This window comes from Hyperolius riggenbachi, chromosome 11 (assembly GCF_040937935.1).
Source record: "Hyperolius riggenbachi isolate aHypRig1 chromosome 11, aHypRig1.pri, whole genome shotgun sequence".
Taxonomy (NCBI): domain Eukaryota; kingdom Metazoa; phylum Chordata; class Amphibia; order Anura; family Hyperoliidae; genus Hyperolius; species Hyperolius riggenbachi.
In genome coordinates, this window is record NC_090656.1 from 128,161,503 (window position 1) to 128,180,825 (window position 19,323).

At 43.7% G+C, this 19,323-nt stretch overlaps 1 long non-coding RNA gene across 1 annotated transcript; it reads left to right on the forward strand.

Annotated features, from left to right (window-relative positions):
- The first annotated feature begins 607 nt into the window (after nt 1-607).
- LOC137538003 (uncharacterized) lies at nt 608-18,809 on the forward strand. Its single transcript, XR_011024673.1, has 3 exons — nt 608-774; nt 15,465-15,616; nt 18,551-18,809. It is a non-coding gene; the product is annotated as an uncharacterized lncRNA (long non-coding RNA).
- The last annotated feature ends 514 nt before the right edge of the window (nt 18,810-19,323 follow it).

Genomic DNA, 19,323 nt, shown 5'->3' on the forward strand with positions numbered 1-19,323 from the left:
TTATTTGTATGCAATTTAAATTTTAAGATTTTCGCAACAGATCCTCTTTAAGTAGTTAAAGTTAACCTGTGAGGGACAAAGGTTTAAAATGTAATTACCTCAATAGTGGGAAGCCCCCGGGTGATCCATACTGGCCAGCGCACGTAAGCTCCGAAAATGCTCAGAAGATTAAAGTAGTGGTGGATGAAAAAAAAGGCCACGCACAAGTGGCATCATTCTACTAAGCATGCACAGAATTTACCTGTGCATGCACAGTACAGAAAAGCTTGTACATGGAAGAAGCATATTAATAAGTCCTTGTTGAATATGTTAAGATACAGACAGTGCTGGAACAGAAGCAGGGCCAGCTCTAGAATTTTTGCCGCCTATGATGCCCCCCATCTATAGCAATACATTGTGAGGATGCCCTCCCAAAGCCTGAAACGGAGAGGAGAGACACATCAGGCAGTAGATCAAGTCCTGCTTCCTCTCTAACTACAGCGGTGCCTCATGTGACCCGACAGCACGAGTGAGGTCACATGAGGCACCACTGTGGCCATGGTTACAGGACACTGGATGGACGGATGGCAATCCCATCACTGGAATGCTGAGAGCATGTGAATGAAATGGCGCAGTGCATTTCGGGAGGGGGAGACGGGGAGCGTGAGGAGGGGTGCATTTGCCTCTTGCCACCCTCAAGCACGTGATTCACGTTTCTTCATGGAAGAACTGCTCCTGAACAGAGAGGTGTAAGACACAAGGGGAGGCTCTATTCAGAGGCTTCCCACTACTGAGGTATCCAGTTTTCTCTTCAGGTATTCAGTGACTTTATGTGAAACATATCATTTCCATGAATTTGGCCTTGTGCATACTGAGATGATCTCCTTGCATGACCTGCTTTCTTAGAGAGGCTATTACCCAGCTGTTTAACCACAACAATTAGGGCCTGCTTACCCCATGCAATACAAGGTAAATCAATAGGCTTCTGTCTGATTCACATTCAGGGAAAAATCTTTACATTTCTTTGCATCACAAATCTGAATCTCTATAGCTGTGCATGGCATGGCTAGAGGGATTTGGATGCATCTTATATCACAGCTGGGCCGGTATGCTGTCTCACAAGACACATTCCGCCACTGCGTGGAAACGGGTCCTAAATAAGGCAGTTGTCATAACTACTTAGGACCCTACTCTTGCCTATTCTGTCTAGTTTCAAAACTGAGTGTTCACTTGCTAATATATTCCACCCCTTCTCAGGTGTTATCGTAGTTAGATAATCAACATTATTCACTTCACCCATCTGTGTTTTTTTTTTATGTTGCTGCCGATCGGTGTATTTCCTCCATTCTACATCAGACCTATATAATGACCCAAATTCAGTTTGCTGATATTTATAAATCATACGGATGCCAGAAAGATAGATTCTGTTGTTTTTATTGCAAAAATGCATATTCATGAGGCACCTACTGTTTCTTCCTGCTATAAAATCATTTTAACAAGATCAGATTGAGGAGAGGCAGGGCATTCGCAGCAGGACGCCATCCAGGATACGCCGTCCCTATGGATATTTCAGCAGAGATTTACAAGCATCTGACAAGCAATGGTACACACCAAGCAAAGTTTTCACCAGATGCACTAGCGGTTTATAATAGGATTCAATTATTTCATTTACTGCCACTTACTTCCAATGTACTTGTCACAGTTCCACAGATCTTGTTTCACAGCACCTGTCTAATGATGATCACTCCACATAAACATAATGTCTAAGTTTCTGGCACATCCTGGTGACAACAGGTATGTAATTACATTGATCTCCCGTGTCTGCTGAGCTGCCCCATTCATTGCAGAGAGCATCCAGATCAGATCCGTGTCAAATGGATTCATTTTTCAGACACGGATCCGATCTGGAACGGCTCTAGTGTGGACCTACACTAACAATGGATAAATCAGTCTCACCTTCACCAGAAAATGACATCTCAATTAAGCAGCGTTCACGCTTATCCTTGCAAATTTAGCATGAGAACTTCCATGTTTTTAAGCTTACCCAATTCAGTGTTTTGAGACTTTTTTTTAGTGTGAATGCTACCTTAGTTCTGAACATATCAAACAAGTGCTACAGTGGAAATATGAATACTTACCTACAACAAATTTTTCTTTACTGGTGCATTTCCATGGCAGGATACTATGGTTTCCGGTCCCGCCCTCTAATCCCTGTTGGACAGCAAAACGATAAGCTTTTGAGAGTCGCAGCAAACCAACATTCTAGTAACTATGGTCCTCCTCGTAATAGGTGGGGTCATATGCTGCTATGGAAATGCACCAGGAAAGGAACATTTCCTGTAGGTAACTATTAATTTTCCTGTTTCCCTGGCGCTTCCATGGCAGCATACTATGGTATTTAACTAGAACAAACAAGACAGGGAGGGAAATGCAACACACTATTTAACAGCAGTAGCAGCAGACATAATTCATCAACCAGTATCTGAGGATGCTGGGAATACACCATGAGTTTTTTCAGCAGATAGATGGCTCAATAGATAATTTCTGACAGGTTCGACCTGATTTCTGATTGATTTTCTCATAGAAGTGAATGGAAATGGATCAGAAAAATGATCAGACAGTAACTATGCTGAATAAACTCATTGTGTATTCCCAGCATTAGAAACAAGAGGATCAGAAAATGTTTAATGAATGTATTGGCTAAGGACCACCCTGCGCCCTTATAGATTGCAGCTGTAGAAACTCCAGCAAAGGAAGCCCAAGATTAGGCTATTCTCCTGGTTGAATGGGACAAACTTTGAACAAGCAGAAGAAGCCCCTTATATTTTTAAGTGTTGTAAGATAACTTTTCAAATTCACCACAGAAATACTGTAGTTCTGGCAGAAGCTACTTTGCCTGTTTGTTGAAGTCTTTCTTACCTTAAAGTGTACCAGAGATGAAAAAAAAGTCAAAGTTTTATACATACCTGGGGCTTCCACCAGCCTCATCTGCACGGATCGCTCCCACTGGCTGAAGTTATGGGACCCGGTACTGGAGCTGGAGAAGGCTGAGGACGGCGGTGTGGGAGCGATTGGTGCTGATGGGGCTGGAGGAAGCCCCAAGTATGTATATAACTTTGTGTAATGATCTGGGGTCGATTTCCACAGTCAGCGCACACCAAGTGTGCTGAAGCAGATGGGAATCCCCACAATCACAGAAGCAGAGTACCCAGTATATGCAAATACATTTGTAGAGGGGAATTCCAACAAGCAGGTGGAGCTGTGGAGTACAGAGGAACAAGACCTCTGTACAACCACAGATGCCAGATTGAAATTGCACGACGTGAAGCAGCAATGGGCAATATAAACAAGGTAGCAACTCAATAGAGAGCAAGAACAGAGACAGACTATATGAATGTCTACCAATCTAGTCACCACCCGATGACGGTAGACATATAACAACCAAACAGACCGGAGTGAGAAAGCCAATCACAAGAGAAGCGATTGCTATCAGAGACACAAGACTGAGCATGAATTGAGTAAAGGAAGACACAGAAAATAACTACAATCCAAACGCCAAGGAAAATAACAAATGAACCAACTAAATGCGGTCACCGCACGTTATGCACAACAGTGAGAAGCGCATTAATTGCACTGTCACCGCATGAGAAGCGCAACAGTGACAAACATACCAACTCTGACTAACAAATGAACACGTGTAATGATCAGTGATGTATCTGATAAACAGACCGAGCTCTAACAGCACAATAGTCAGTACTTTATTAAGTTTGATCACACGTGATTTGGTGCACAGTAATATTCCACAATATGTGCACGTGATAGCCCTTAGTGACAGGGGCTATCACTAACAGAGAGCGAGGTCGTACAGGCAATGTCGTTAACAGATCGGTCAGTATAGGTACAAAGTCGAGAGGCAATATCAGGGTCAGTATTCAGGCAGAAGTCGGCAACAGATCAGATTGGCAGAAGTACAGAATCGTAGAGCAGAGAGTAGTCAGAAGAACAGGCAAAAGGTCATACACAAAATATTCAATAACAGTAATAATATATTTTTCCTGTGCTAAGTGTGAATCCCCGGGGTCCTGCCGGATCAAGCACACACGGATCTGACTAAGGTTTGAGAGCTTTCACTGCGAAGTTTCAGCAACAACAGACAAAGAGCAAATGACCCGCACATCCTTAAATACAAATGGCAATTCCACAGAGCCGCCCAGAAGGCCCAGCCACTCAGAAGACCGGCTGCTGTCAGCCAACCTCCGGGTCAGCTGACACGTCTCCGCAGCCCATGAAGATGCTGGCGTTGCGCGCGCCAGCCGCCCTCTATGCGCCTCAGACAGCCCGGACCTCCCAGAGACCGCATGGAGGCCCGGAGACGCCGCAGCAGTGACGTCAGACGCGGAAGCGGCGGACGCGCCACCATCCGCGTGCAAGGTAATTCCACCATCCCTGACCACACGGAACACAAAGACAAACAGATAGCGGGAACGCTTGCTAATCGGTTGCCTAACACCAGACAACAGCAAGCGTTCGTTCCAGACAAAACAGACTGATGGAGTAACCAGTAGCAACCGCTGCCAAGGTTATACTCCAAGACACAGACAAGGGATATCCGCCACCTCTAGAGCTAGGGCGAATGCGATCAAGGAGGAGGTAGTGCAATCGCAAGGACAGGACAAGACAAGACTAGGCAGTACAAATAATACACAAAACTGACTGCACTAGTAGGAGTGCAAAATGCAAGAATTAACTACACTAGGATATATTAGCAACAAGATACAAAGAGGCTGAGGCACTAAGGTCAGTCTCACAAAACAGAACCTATGACGAGCAAGGAATTCTGGGAGTAAGTGACATTTATACTGAAAACCATCAAGGGAAGCAGAAATGCAAATTGCAAGATAAGTGGATGCAAATCAGTCACCACAGCAGCAAGCCTCCCGAATCTTGCAAGCTGACAAAAAGGCCTCTATTCCCTGGACTGAACTATGCAGCCTGCATAAGAAACCAACAAACTGTCCAGAGAATCAAGGCCCTTTGTTAGAAAACTCTGGAGGTACAATCCTTTGTATTGTGAAGGATTAAAAACACAGTCCTTTTTCAGGGTAATCCACCTTACCCACCAATACTTATTTATAACTTTAGAAGAGGACTATATAAACTAATGCAATCTCAGAGAGGCAAAAAAACTCTGAAAAATATTTATTGACACATATAGAAAAACATCAAAAACACATGGTTCTTCAGCATCACAGTAATTGGTTTTTAAGATACATAGGATAGATTTGAGTTGACCAATGGTTGTAGCTTTACGGGTATTAAACTTCAAGGCAACGACACATGTTCGTTTCGGGCTTTTTTGTAAAATTGTATGCGCCCTTCATCAGGCCGTGATACCCAATTCTAAAAATGAAGACAATACATAACAACACATTAAAATCACAAAGTACAATTCATCAAGTGCGACAGAAAAACTGTCGTACAAAAAAGAGACCACCACCTAGAAAGGTTCATAGCATGTACATCAGGTTCAATCCAAGAACCTACATGCATAGATCAGACCAGAGATTTGTGAAGTGCTTGTAGAAGAATGTGTCAAGATGAGGATAAAAATAAAGATGAAAAAAGAATAGGAACCCAAGAACAGAGTAAGCCACAGTAAACCAACTTCCTGGGGACTAGTAAATATCAGTCACCATATTCATAAGTTGGTCACCGAAAAGAGGTGTAAAGTATATAATACATGAAATGTGACTGGACCAGAGAGTTTGAAAAAATGGAAAAAAGATCAACAAACCTGTGAAGCTCAACCGAAAAGGGAACCAATCAGGCAACAGAGGCCGAATGCTGGGGGGGCGTCTGAACTCACCAGACCCACAAAATCTAGAATAAAATTGTAAAAAATATGTAGAAATTCAGCAAAGCTCATCCCAATATGGTAAAGTGCCCAAGTATGTAACACACAGCCAGACCTCCCATACACCAAAGGAAAAGGACCCTGTCATATGTATAGTTAAACTTGGGCCATCTTAATATAACATTCAACATGTGAGCACACATATAGGCTCACACAAAAGCATGACCCAGAGTCAAACAGCCATAAATATATAAATACCAACAACGCCTCTACATAGATATCCATTTCCGTATATTATATCCATGCATATTCCTACCTGGGGCGACATATCTAGATTGTGCATCAAAAAAAAGCTTTAATCATAGGCACAACTATGTATGCAGAAACATATAGGTAATATACACAAAGCATCATGCAGCCACTATATATAGCGCAAAGCAGACCATTGGCATTAAGTATCCATGACAAGAGGAACAGTCAATCTACAAAGAAAATAAGAAATAAAAAGTATATGAACAGATTTACCTTCCCAACGGCTGGAGACAAATGCTGCAAGGTGGGAACCCAGCTAGAAATGACATCCCCTGCCATTTAAATATCCCACCAGGCACTGCTGTCTATTGGGGGCAACCAATCCAGAGCTAGCAAAAACGGAACCACCCTGGAGCGCATCTCCGACCCGGACATCGGGTCCACGTAAACAGAGCGGCTCATAAGAGGTAGTGGAAAGGATGCCGCCCCCTCCCACCGGAAGCGACGTCAGGCTCTTCAGAGACCAATAGGGATATGGCTAGTAGCCATGCTGGAACGCAGAAGGAAGTAAATATGTCGAGCTTGCGATAGAGGTGCAGCTGGTGACCACGCTGGAGCACAGGAGGAAGTGAGTGTGTCAGGACCAATGGGGACACAGCTCGTAACCACGCTGGAGCGCAGGGGGAAGTAAGTATACGCTAGAGATACCGATAGGGATATACTATACAGTAAACTACTCATAGCCACGCAGGAGCGCAGAGAAAGGTATGTATATAGGGGAATGGCTCCCATATAACATCTGATCATAAAAACAGCACACTGACACCACAGGAATATCCTTAAATGTTGCAAAAAACGGGAAACATCACTAAAAAGCTAATTTAAAGGGACATGTCAGAATTACTTACAATGTCGCCATAAAAGCCATCCCATCATACATAAAGATCTCACCAGTATAAAACACTAAAAAAAAAAAATGGAGGACAAGCCATATGTCACACGCCCGGGCACCCACACCGGAGATGGAGAGCTGGAACCCCCAAAAAAATCGGATGAGCCCACAAATGTAATATTGATCAATAATCCATGGTCCAGATTTCTTCTAAGAGAGGAAGCTGTAAGGAAAAAGGCGAAAAGCATTTCAACACAAAACTTTCAAGTGAACACAATTTATTTCAAGCAAACAGACATATAGAATAAGGTCGTGTCCAGATGGGCAAGATAGTTAGTCTAAAGTGGTCTATATTCAGCATTGAGTCCAGCTGGAGTCAGTGTCTGTAAGAATCTGATCCAGCGGGCCTCTTTATGTAGTAACATTAGCTCTCTATTTCCACCCCTTCTTGGTGGGGGGACTATATCTAGGACGCAAAATCTCAGCTGATTCGCCGAATGGCCCGTAGAGACAAAATGCTGAGCCACCGGGGAATCAATCTGAGATGGATCTAAATTGCGCCTCAGAGCAACATTAATTCTGGACCTGTGCTCAATGATGCGCTCCTTAACGGAACGAGTAGTTTCCCCTACATACATCTTGCCACGTGGGCACTTAATACCATATACCACAAATTCAGTATCACATGTGGCATAATGGGAAAATTTAACTGGGAACCCTTTCATGGGGTAGTTAATGCTTTTCCCCTTTAAAACCAATTGGCAACATGAACAGTGTAGACACGGGAACGTACCCTTGCGCACAGGTGCCAGAAGTCTCTGAGTCCCACCCTTACAGGACCCCATATCCGCCCTGATTAAATGGTCCCTGATTGACTGCGCCCTCTTGTAGGCTACCATAGGTGTCTGTTTAAAGGCCGGTATTTCAGCACTGATAGACCGCAGGATAGGCCAGTGCCGCTTGACCACATCTACAACCCTAGAGGATAATGTACTAAAGGACGTGGCTAAAATCATACGTTCCTGCTTGTCATTACCCATATTTTTTCGGGATTTTTTCAACAGTTCAAGTCGTTCGCGTTTCATTACGTCTCTTTTAATGCGTTCAACCAATTTTTTAGGGTAATGTCTATCAACAAATTTGGATGTCATCCCAGACATACGTCTTTCTACTTGTTGTTCACCGCTAACAATTCGACGTACCCGCATAAGCTGTGACTTGGGTAATGACTCTCTTAAAGATCTAGGATGAAAACTATGAAAGTCCAAGAGAGTATTGCGATCCGTAGGTTTAGAGAATAGGTCAAACGACAATAGCCTACCCCGTCTGCATACATTCACATCAAGAAACGCAATCTGTGATGCATTAACAATGAAGGTAAATTTCAAGGCAGTAGAGGCTCCCTGGAGTTCATTGTAGAAGAGGTAAAAGGAGGATCGGGGCCCCGCCCAGATCAAAAAGATATCGTCAATATATCTACGCCAGATGCAGGCGTGTTTTTTAAAAAGATCATTGCGGTATACCCAGTCCTCCTCGAACCTCTCCACAAATAGATTGGCATACACAGGAGCCACATTAGAGCCCATCGAGGATCCTCTTTGTTGGAGATAGAATGTATCCTGAAAGAGGAAAAAATTCCTCTCAAGTACCAACTCTAGAAGGGACATGATAAATTCAACCTGTAATCCGCCAACCGTAAGGTCACCTAAGAGGGACTGTCGTATAGCTGCCTTACCCTCAGTGTGTGGGATGCATGTATAGAGCGACTCAATGTCAAGCGTAATGAGTAGGCAGTTCTCATGTGGCAGAACTAACTCGTTCATTTGATTAATAAAGTCCGATGTGTCCCTAATGTACGATTTCTGATTGAGCATGTACTTTCTAAGTACCTTATCAAGAAAAATAGCAGTATGGCTAAACACTGAATCACACCCAGCCACGATGGGTCTCCCGGGTGGTTAGTCAAGTCTCTTGTGGATTTTGGGCAAGCAATAAATGACCGGGGTGACAGGTTTGTCATTGTAGAGATATTCAAATAATTTCTGGTCAATAATATAGCTGTCCAATGCATCACACAAGATAACTTTAAGCTCCTTCAAAAACACACATGTTGGGTCCACATCTAACTTTCGATATACTCTCTCATCGTTAAGCTGTCTTAAAATTTCTGACACATAGTCATCTCTATTCATCACCACAACAGCCCCACCCTTATCAGCTGGTTTCACAACAATAGAGGAATTTTTCTTAAGGTTAAACAGCGCCTCCTTCTCAGCTCGACTGAGATTATGTTTCACATAGGGAGTATGCCCTCTTTTGAATTCTGACTCTAATTTAGCAATATCCCGTTTCACTACTTTAATGTATGCCTCTACTTGTTCATTACCTTCAGGTGCTCTATTACCTGTGGGGGAAAAAAGGTTAAGTTCCTTTGCGTCATACAAAACTAAGTTAGGAGTGCTCCTTAAAACAATGGTTTGTCTAGAGAAAAAACTTTTCCATCTAAGTTGATTAAAGAATTTTTCAAACTCGATATCCAAAGAAAAGAAGTCGGGGGTGGCCGTTGGGCTAAACGAAAGTCTCTTTGATAAAACAGACAGTTCATCAGGGGACAGTTGATAGGTAGAGATGTTAATCACTGGTGAAAGATCCAACCCCTTCACTGATAGCTCGGAGGTCACGTGCGGTCCCGAAAGTAATATTCCCATCTCGGCATCTGCCTCGGTTGTCGTCTCTTGGGGGGCCGAGTTGATGAAGGCCCTGTTGCCCCTAAAAAAGAGGATGCTTCCGACGCAGAAGAGCCAGTAGAGGGTGCCGGAGAGTTTGGCGGTTCTGGACCTTGCCTGAGAAATCTGCGTCTCGGTTTTCGTGGACCCCTCCTGGGGTTACTGGGGCGTTTTTTTGTTGCCATTTATATACGTAGCCTGATGTATAGTCCCGGCAATCTCTCTGGAACTTCTTTTTATTTTGTAAGGTTTCCTTTTTATATCTTTCCAAGGCGTCCTCCAGTAATGCTATCTGAAAATCAAAAGCCTCCTTATTGGCCTTCTCACAGAGAATTAAGGCCAGCAGAGCGGATTCTGACACTTTGACTATTCTTCATGTCTGGTTTCCTTTACGTAAAGTTTTGGACCACCTCCTTTGAGCATCCTAACTTAGACAGCTTTTTTCTCTTCAATATCCGAACTGCCAGTCGAAGCTTGTGTGCAGCCAGATGCAAAATCTGATCCTGAGACAACAGATTTGAGGAATTCTGTAGAAACACTGGTTTCATCTATGTTGGCTGAAGAAGAAGCAGAAATCACAGCTTGTTTGGCCAGTATGGAATGATCACTAAGATCATTGATCTCTCCAACATTAGTCTCTGTAGGAATCAAAATATTATCGGCACTGGGGAAAAGGCGTATACAAGCAGAGGGGACCAAGGTTGAGAGAGAGCATCCACGCCCAATGCTGCTGGGTAGACATTCAGGTAAAAAAAACTGAGGGAGTTTCTATTTGTGAATTGAGGCAAACAAATCCAGGACTGGAGTTCCATAGACCTGAGTTAACTGACCGAAGACTTTCTGATACAGTGACCACTCATTGATTTCTCAAGCTGTTTTTGACAAGAAATCTGCTTGTGTGTTGCGATGACCTGGAATATACGCCACGTTCAGATTCAATGTTCTTCACCCAAGAAAGAAGCAGCACAATCCCATCTGATAATATTCTGCTGTGACTGCCACCCTGGTTTTTAATGTAAGCCACAGTTGAATTGACTGTCCTGATACACACCACCTTCCCCAATAGAAGAGGTGTTAAAGCTTGCAGGGCTAGATGGGCTGCTCGTAATTTCAAGAGATTTTAATTGTTCAATAAAGGACAACATGGCCAATGAGACTGAACTACTTGATCTTAACACTAACCATCCCATCCCCAAAGGCTGGCATCTGTGTTCACATATGTCCATTAGACAAGCACTAGAGAAAACTTGTTGAGAAGATGTATCTGTTCACACCACCAAAGAAAAGAGTCCTTCATTGAAGGAGAAATTAAGTATTCTCTGTTGCAGATTGTCTCTGTTTTACTGTTGTAAGAAGGGCAGTTAGAAGCCTCATATGCCATTTTATCATGGGTATGGTATCACCCAAAGTCCCCAACAGTTGTAGACATTCTCACGTTGATAGGTGATGAACAGTGAGGGCCTTCATTATCCACTGAGTAATAAAAGTTTTTTTTTGGGAAACTGGCAGAGATACCAAATTGTTGAGGGTATTGAAACAGGCACCAAGATCGATCATGATTCTGCAAGACTAAAGCTGACTTTTTTGGCGATTGATTAGTCTTCCTAGGTCTACTAAGTCTTTAAGGATATTTTTATGTGTTAGCGTAAGATAAACCAAGAGATGGGAAGAATTGGGATATCACATTTTCCTTATTTTCTGAGGAGAGCGATAGCTGACTACAGGACCCTTGAGAATGTTTTGGGAGAAGTGGATGGGTTCGAAAGGAAGGGATCTGAAATGTAGATTAATATTGTGAACTGCAAACCGCAACAATGCTTACGTAAGGTTACGCTGCCGGTCTGTTGTACACAGGATAAGCCGAATGACGCTGAAATTCCCGGCAGCATAAAAAACCTACCCCTCTGAGTTGTAGCAACTCGGATGGAGAAGTAATTTGTGGTCCGGCTGTTGCCGTAACCGCCGAATTACCCTTGCACAGGCGTGGACTGCAGCTATAGCAGGGCCCAATTCAGGTGCCATGCAGCCGGTGCTGAAACCACCTTTTTCAGCAGAAACTGTTGAAAGTGAGGATGGATAGGAATATGGAAGTGGGCATCCATTAAATCTATGGAAAATAGAAAATTGTTTGGCTGATCTAACAAGATGATAGACTGGAGGGTCTTCATTTTGAATTTATGAAGCAGGATGTGAAGCAGGGTGCAGTATGCACCAGATGGCATGGGCGCTGAAGACCGACCGTCCAGCGGGGTTGTGATCATTACAGGTGGCCAGCGGGACAATGTGGTGGATGGGGCTGCGATGAGGGATTGAGAGGGCTGCGAGGGGCTGGAAGAAGCCCCAGATGAGTAAAGAATTGATTTGTAAGTTCACATCAGAAGTCCTTTTAAGGAAATCTTAAGCCAAATAATAATAATAAAAAAAAAGATTTTTTAACTTACCTGGGGCTTCTTCCAGCCACCTGGACTCCTACTGTGACCACAACGTCCTCCTGATCCCCTCCGGGCAGCGCCCCCCGCAAAGCTGGGCCAGCGCCGGGTGTGCGACAAGGGTGCGCGTGGCTCGGGGCCGCGCATGTGCAGTAACTGCCAACTGGTGGTGACAGCCCAGCTTTGCTGAGGTCACTGCCGCTGCCTGGAGGGGATCAGGAGGATGTCGTGGGCACATTAGGAGTCCAGGGGGCTGGTAGAAGCCCCAGACAAGTTAAAATTTTTTCTTTTGTTTGGCTTTAACACTCACCCTGATGCCTTACCTATACTTGACTGTAACTTCCCCCGCTGTGCATACATTTAGAGAAAGTAAAAGCCCCAAAGGTAAAATTTTCACCTTGACTGGAATATTGCATAGCCATCAATACAATGGCGGTATGATCTTAGGGTCTTTTCAGCACGTTTCAGACCCTAAAATCAGGAAAAAATCATGCCACCAGAATGTCAGCAGCAGCCCCTGCTCTCACCCACCTTCCTGGGCTCCAGTGCTGCAATTTTCCCTCTGTCCTCCGGGTGGTGATGTAACTCTATAGTGAGATCACTGACGGCGATCTCACCAGAGTGATTCAGAGCCTCAGAGGACAGGAAGCAGAACGGCTACCAAAGTCTGGATGCCCTGGGAGGTGAGTAAAAATGCCGGCTATGCATTGAGCCCCCGACGGCTAGCCCGAGAGTAGCTCTGGCTTACCGCCAGGGGGGTTACAAGGAACCTGAAGAGAGACATATGGAGGTTGAGATATGCATTTCCTTTTAAACAACACCCGTTCCGTACATCGTTGTGGTCAGTAGTGTCTGACTGAAACAAGCATGCAGCTAATCCTGTCAGATTTTTGTCAGAAACAGCCAATCTGCATGCTTGTTCAGGGTCTCATGGCTAAAAGTATAAGAAGCAGAGGCTCAGCAGGACAGACCAGCAATGTGCATTGTTTAAAAGGAAATAAATATGTTAGCCTCCATATGTCTCTTGCCTCAGGTTCCCGTTAAATCTAATACAGATTGCTATGGATGCCCCTCAATGAAAAGAAAGCTTCTGAGCCTATGTAACATATAAATGAACAAACAATACAGCCTCACAGAAACACAGCAAACAATCCACAGACTAGCACAATATATACAAATATATAATATAGATAATCACAGGTCAGAAAAAAAGGCAAAGTCAGACACCAACAGACCATAAAGTTAAAGGCAGCACACCAGCAACAGAAGCCATGTTACTGAAGTTCTAGCAATGCTTCAAGGAGTGTGAGGTGATTGATTGCAATGGAACACCTGCTGATTAGACAGTAGTCCAGATACAGGAACTTCATCTGGTGGTGAAACAGGGAACTGCGTGCAAGTTGGATGAAGAGCAGAGCCACCTGCTGGTAAATATTGATTGCAATATCAGCAGGTGAAGAGGAGTGCAGCAGTGTTCTTAAAGGATACCACAACTGACATGTGGCATAATGAGATAGACATGGGTATGTACAGTGCCTAGCACACAAATAGCTATGCTGTGTTCCTTTTTTTCTTTCTCTGCCTGAAAGAGGTAAATATCAGGTATGTAAGTGGCTGACTCAGTCCTGACTCAGACAGGAAGTGACTACAGTGTGACCTTCACTGATAAGAAATTCCAACTATAAAACACTTTCCTAGAAGAAAATGGCTTCTGAGAGCAAGAAAGAGATAAAAAAGGGGGAAATTCTTATCAGTGAGGGTCACACTGTAGTCACTTCCTGTCTGAGTCAGGACTGAGTCAGCCACTTACATACCTGATATTTACCTCTTTCAGGCAGAGAAAGAAAAAAAGGAACACAGCATAGTTATTTGTGTGCTAGGCACTGTACATACCCATGTCTATCTCATTATGCCACATGTCAGTTGTGGTATCCTTTAACAGTTCGGAAGCCTTCCTTTGCACTTGGATGTATTAAGAAATTGTATTAGATCACCTCTAACTTGTCTCTTTTGCAAGCTAAATAAACTATATTTATCCAGTCCTGCCTTGTAAGTGACAGCTTCCTTCTCTTTTATTTAATTTAGTAGCCAGGTTTTCTACTCCATTCTAAATGTTCCAAGCCCTTCCTGTAATGCGTTGCCTGAAATAGTATTCCATATTCCAGATGTGGTCTTTCAAGAGATTTATACAGCAGCACAGTGGCATAGTATTTTTATTTCCCTTAATGCATTCCACAATTTTACTTGCTTTACCTGCTGCTGCTTGGATGCCTAACTTATTCTTAATACCCTTCTTCAAGTCTGATGCCCCCAGTTGTGTCCCATTTAGTTTAAATGGTGCAAACAACCCAACCAAGATGCATGACCCAGTTGCGTGGGGGCCATGGTTGCACTGGTCACTGCCGCGACCGGGCCCGTGCTCCTGGGGGCCTGTTTGTCCTCCTCCTCACGTTGCCCTCCAGAAGAGCACAGTGGGTAAGATTAAAGGGTGCTGGAGGTCCCTTCAGTCTGCTCTGCACCACCGCTGCTCCCTTATTCCTGCTTCTCGTTTTGGGCTCTAGTGCACAATCTGAGAAGCAAGAAGTACTGAGCGGCGGTAGTGAAGAGCGGACAAATGAGACCTCCAGCCCCAGAACCTGTAAGAAGTGAATGTGTGTGCTCCCTCTAATCTTCCCTATTGCACTCTGTAAAGCTCCGGTGGGGGGAGGGGGAATTGTGAGGGAGGGATGCACATCTAGCCACCATACTAGAGTGGAAGGGAGGCACCTCTAGCTACCATTCTGGGGTGGGGGAAGGGGGGTGAAGGAGGGGGGCACAACAAGCTAGTAAGGGGCCGGTCCAAATTTCACATCAGGGTCTGTAGCTATGCCACTGGCATGAATTTATAGTTATGGGTATTAAATTTCATCTAAAATGTACTCAGCACACAGTAAGCTTATTGATAGATCAGGAAATCAACTGAGGCAAGTTTTTTTTCTTCTTCAGCTTTCCTTAAATTTCAACTCAACTTCATAGTCTGGTTCTCACGGGAAGAAACTGCTTATCATTTTTGACACTTAGCTGAAGAAACCTCACAAAAGAGTCTGTTAAATTTGTACCATTATTCTAAGTATTATATATTTATGCAGCACAAACATCTTCCATAATACTGTACAGAGTATAAAACACCAAATCCTGGGGAGCACAAATACAGTTCAAAAAATGGGAGGAGGTGGCCCACTACAGTATGCAATGGTTAAACGTGGATAATAAAACAGTCTTTCTCAGGCAGGAGGTTTAAAAATAATAGTTTTATTGGACATAGGATAAGATGACATTTGTGGTTTCCTCAGGTCTACAGTACAGCGTCTTATGCAGCTGCACCAATGTCCTGAGAATGCCTATTGGGAGTGCGACCCAACCTATCCTGAAGAGGATACCCAATCCACATGGTAGACTGAATTCTCCACCTGCCTGATACTGTGGTTGCCTAATAGCAACCCAGGTTTGTATGTAGTATTTGTTTCACATGTAATTTCATTGCCTAGAAATACTACACTATCTGGCACTCCTGCTTTTCTGCTTCCTTTTTCCTCTCCCGGTTCCTGAGGTTCATTGCCTGAATTTCATAAACCGCACACACCAGTAGTTTGACACACAGTACAATCACGACATCCAGCAACTCAAGTACAAATGCATACATAGTGTATGTGTGGTTTAAACCATCACCAATACAGGTACATGTCCATACGAAAAATCACAGCAGAAACAAGTAAACACCGGAGAGGGTAGTGGTGCCTGTTTTTTGGTAGGCCACAGAGTAGGATGTTACAGTATTTAAAAGAACACTATCGATTAACATGTTTTTTTTTTTAAATTGAGATAGGAATAGTTTGGAAAGTGCTGCTAAGTACTGTTGTATACATCTGAATCCTTATCTCGTTGTTTACTGTTATCTAATCCTTTTCACGCTTCAGTGTCGCCAAAACAGACGCTGAGTGAACCATAAGGGGATAGCGATTCCCTCACAATACATCTGTTAACCCTGTGTGAGAAAGCTCTCCTAGAGCTGTCTGCAGAAAGCAGAGAAAATGTATCTTATGTGCAACAAAAACATTTGTAATAGTGTGTGAAACCGGACACCAGAAACATTTCATACAACTCTGCTTCAATATTACACTGTTCTTAGCATGACATACTGCAGAGATTCACCTATGTAAATGAGACATTCCAAATGTAGCTAAAATCTACACACAGTGAATTACATCTTTTGCCTCTGATATTTAACATGAAAAGTAGGAAAATGTTTACACAGCTACTTAGACATTATTTGCACATTGTCATTTTAGAACTCATGGTTTTATAGTATTCCTTTAAGACGGGAGATGATTAGGGCATACACAAACCTCTTATATAAGAAAGAGACCACTTCTGGAGCGGGTCAGGAAAATATGGCGTGGGGAAAAAATGGCGCACAGTGATAAATCTTTTAAAACGGTATTTATAGTTTTAAGGATATGCAGTAACTTTATTTAAAACGCTATTTATCGTTGGTCTGACCCCCGCCCCTCATGTCCTGCGGTGTCCCCCGGTTCCTGTCTTCTGCCTCCCCCGCCCCCCTCGCACGTCCAATTTTGTCTCCCAGTGATTTCATCTCTGCCCCGGACTGGAGTGTAATGCTACAACAGTCCTACCTAAGCAGATCTTACGAACAGCTGGTGGATGTATCTGCTCGCTGCCGCTGAAGACTTTCTGATGCACCAATCACGCTGGGGGTGCTGCTCCAGAATTGCCAATCACCGCTGCTCATGTCTCTGCTCCGTCTGCTAATTGGACCCAATGCTCCCGCCTCCGAGACCATCGCGTCCAATTAGCAGACGGAGCAGAGACATGAGCAGCGGTGATTGGCAATTCTGGAGCAGCGCCCCCAGCGTGATTGGTGCATCAGAAAGTCATCAGCGGCAGCGAGCAGATACATCCACCAGCTGTTCGTAAGATCTGCTTAGGTAGGACTGTTGTAGCATTACACTCCAGTCCGGGGCAGAGATGAAATCACTGGGAGACAAAATTGGACGTGCGAGGGGGGGCGGGGGAGGCAGACAGGAACCGGGGGACACCGCAGGACATGAGGGGCGGGGGTCAGACCAACGATAAATAGCGTTTTAAATAAAGTTACTGCATATCCTTAAAACTATAAATACCGTTTTAAAAGATTTATCACTGTGCGCCATTTTTTCCCCACGCCATTTTTGACTGTACGCCTTCTGGAGACATTTTTGAGAGGGAATTAGCAGGAGGTGGTTAATGTGGTAATATGTGGCTTAAAGAGGAGCTGTTAGGTATAGGGTCTCAGAGAAAATAAACACATATATCAGTAGCTAAAGATTGGCTGTACTTACATTACATATGCATTTCACTGTCCACGTTTGGATTTCACAGAATTTGTATATAGTATATGCAGAGAATGATGCTCCTGACAGCTCATGGCAGGTTCCATGTTTGTGAAGCCAAATGTGTCGTCATGTCCTGCCTGCTTCTGATCACAGAACAGCTCATACTGAATAACACTAGTTTGCAGTGAATATTAATGAGCCATGTGGCTAGGAACAATAGCGGACTCCTGCAGTGTACGCTGCCCCGAGATTTATCTGTGCTGTGGCTGGACTGAGTTTTAGAAGCTGCTGAAACTTGATCCCGTCTTCTCCTTAGCAGCCGAGGGGAGGGCCCCAGAATGCTTTGCAGTATGTTATGCGGCTTGCGTCCTGCTTAGGTCTAAGCTTTGCTGATAAGCACACATCAAAGGTAAGAGAGATCTTTATCTTCAGTAATGTCTTTTTGGCTTCCTTCTAAACTGTTTAACACAGGAGACTAGAGGTTTAAATTAGCTTCTGCAGCCTGACAGTTACTCTTTAAAGGAAAAGCTCAGAGTCAAATGTTACCCTCAGTCAGCGAGCACTAGGAGTTGAGGTTATTGGGGTCTTTTCTACATTTAAGGTAATTACAGGTGGAGGAGCAGACAGAGATGGAGGAAATAGCACAATATAACGTTTACTCAAATTGTTTGAGGAAATAGGATGAGGTGAATGCAGAAAAAGCCTTTCCAGCTATAAAAGAGACTATTTTAGTCCACTTTGTGAAAAAAAAGTATTAAAACATAGTACAACAACCAATATAACATAGGGAATGCTTTTAGTTCATGCATCATGTAGTGTCCCTCCAAATGAACAAGCTTCACAAATGTGCTTTTATGGACATAAAATTTCAGAAGTTTTCTGCACAACAAATCTCTGTGTATATCACTGCTGCCCACCACCGCTGACCCTCCCTTTATTTATCCTAGAACTTCATGTGGTTTTTGGAAACTGTGTGGCTTAACACAGCAGGCCTAAGAAAACATAACATTTTTCACACTAAATCCAGCTAATCCTTCTATTTTCAGGCACTCTCGGCTCAGTAAGATACAAAGACGCTGTGAAAACACATAGGACAGCCATGGCACCGCTCGCCAGGAGAGGCAGACTGGATAATATAAACATATACTGTCTGTTAGGCTATCTGACCAAGCATGTGTCATGGGAAGATTAGCTATATGCAGCAAGAGCAAGCCATTTATCTTCACTGTCATCCCAGACCAGGTCATGTGGCTCGCAAGTCCATCATTTCAGAATGTCTGGATGCAGGCTAATTTCAGGAAATGTATTGTGATTTTTTTCTATTTTGCTGTACTTAAATATTAGGTTCCGTAGAAAAAAAAAAGTAAGCAAATATACAGATTTTTTTTTTTAACCACAAATTGAAATTTCTTTTTGTTTGTTTTTGTTTTGTTTGCTGCAGTACAGTAAAGATCAGATGGGTCAGAAGAGCACATTGGGCCTGATGCACGTAATAACGGTGATTTTGCTGTGCTCAGGTAGAGCATGGCAATTTTACCAGCTCTAATGCCAGGTGAGCACTACCCGTTACTCTATGTGAGCCACATGTTATACTGGAATAGTGTGTGTTGATATGGTAAAATTCAGCGTAACGTGCACTGCTATGGTTACCGTAGCGATGATAGAGCAACAGGTGGTGCTCCTGCTATGCTGATAATATCCCATTTATTCTGTGATGAAGAACAATCACAGCCTATTTAACAGGCCACCCATTCCCCTCTCTTTCTGGGAGAGATCGCGGAAAAGCCGCCGCGTGTGCCACTGAGGAGGCGGCTGATTC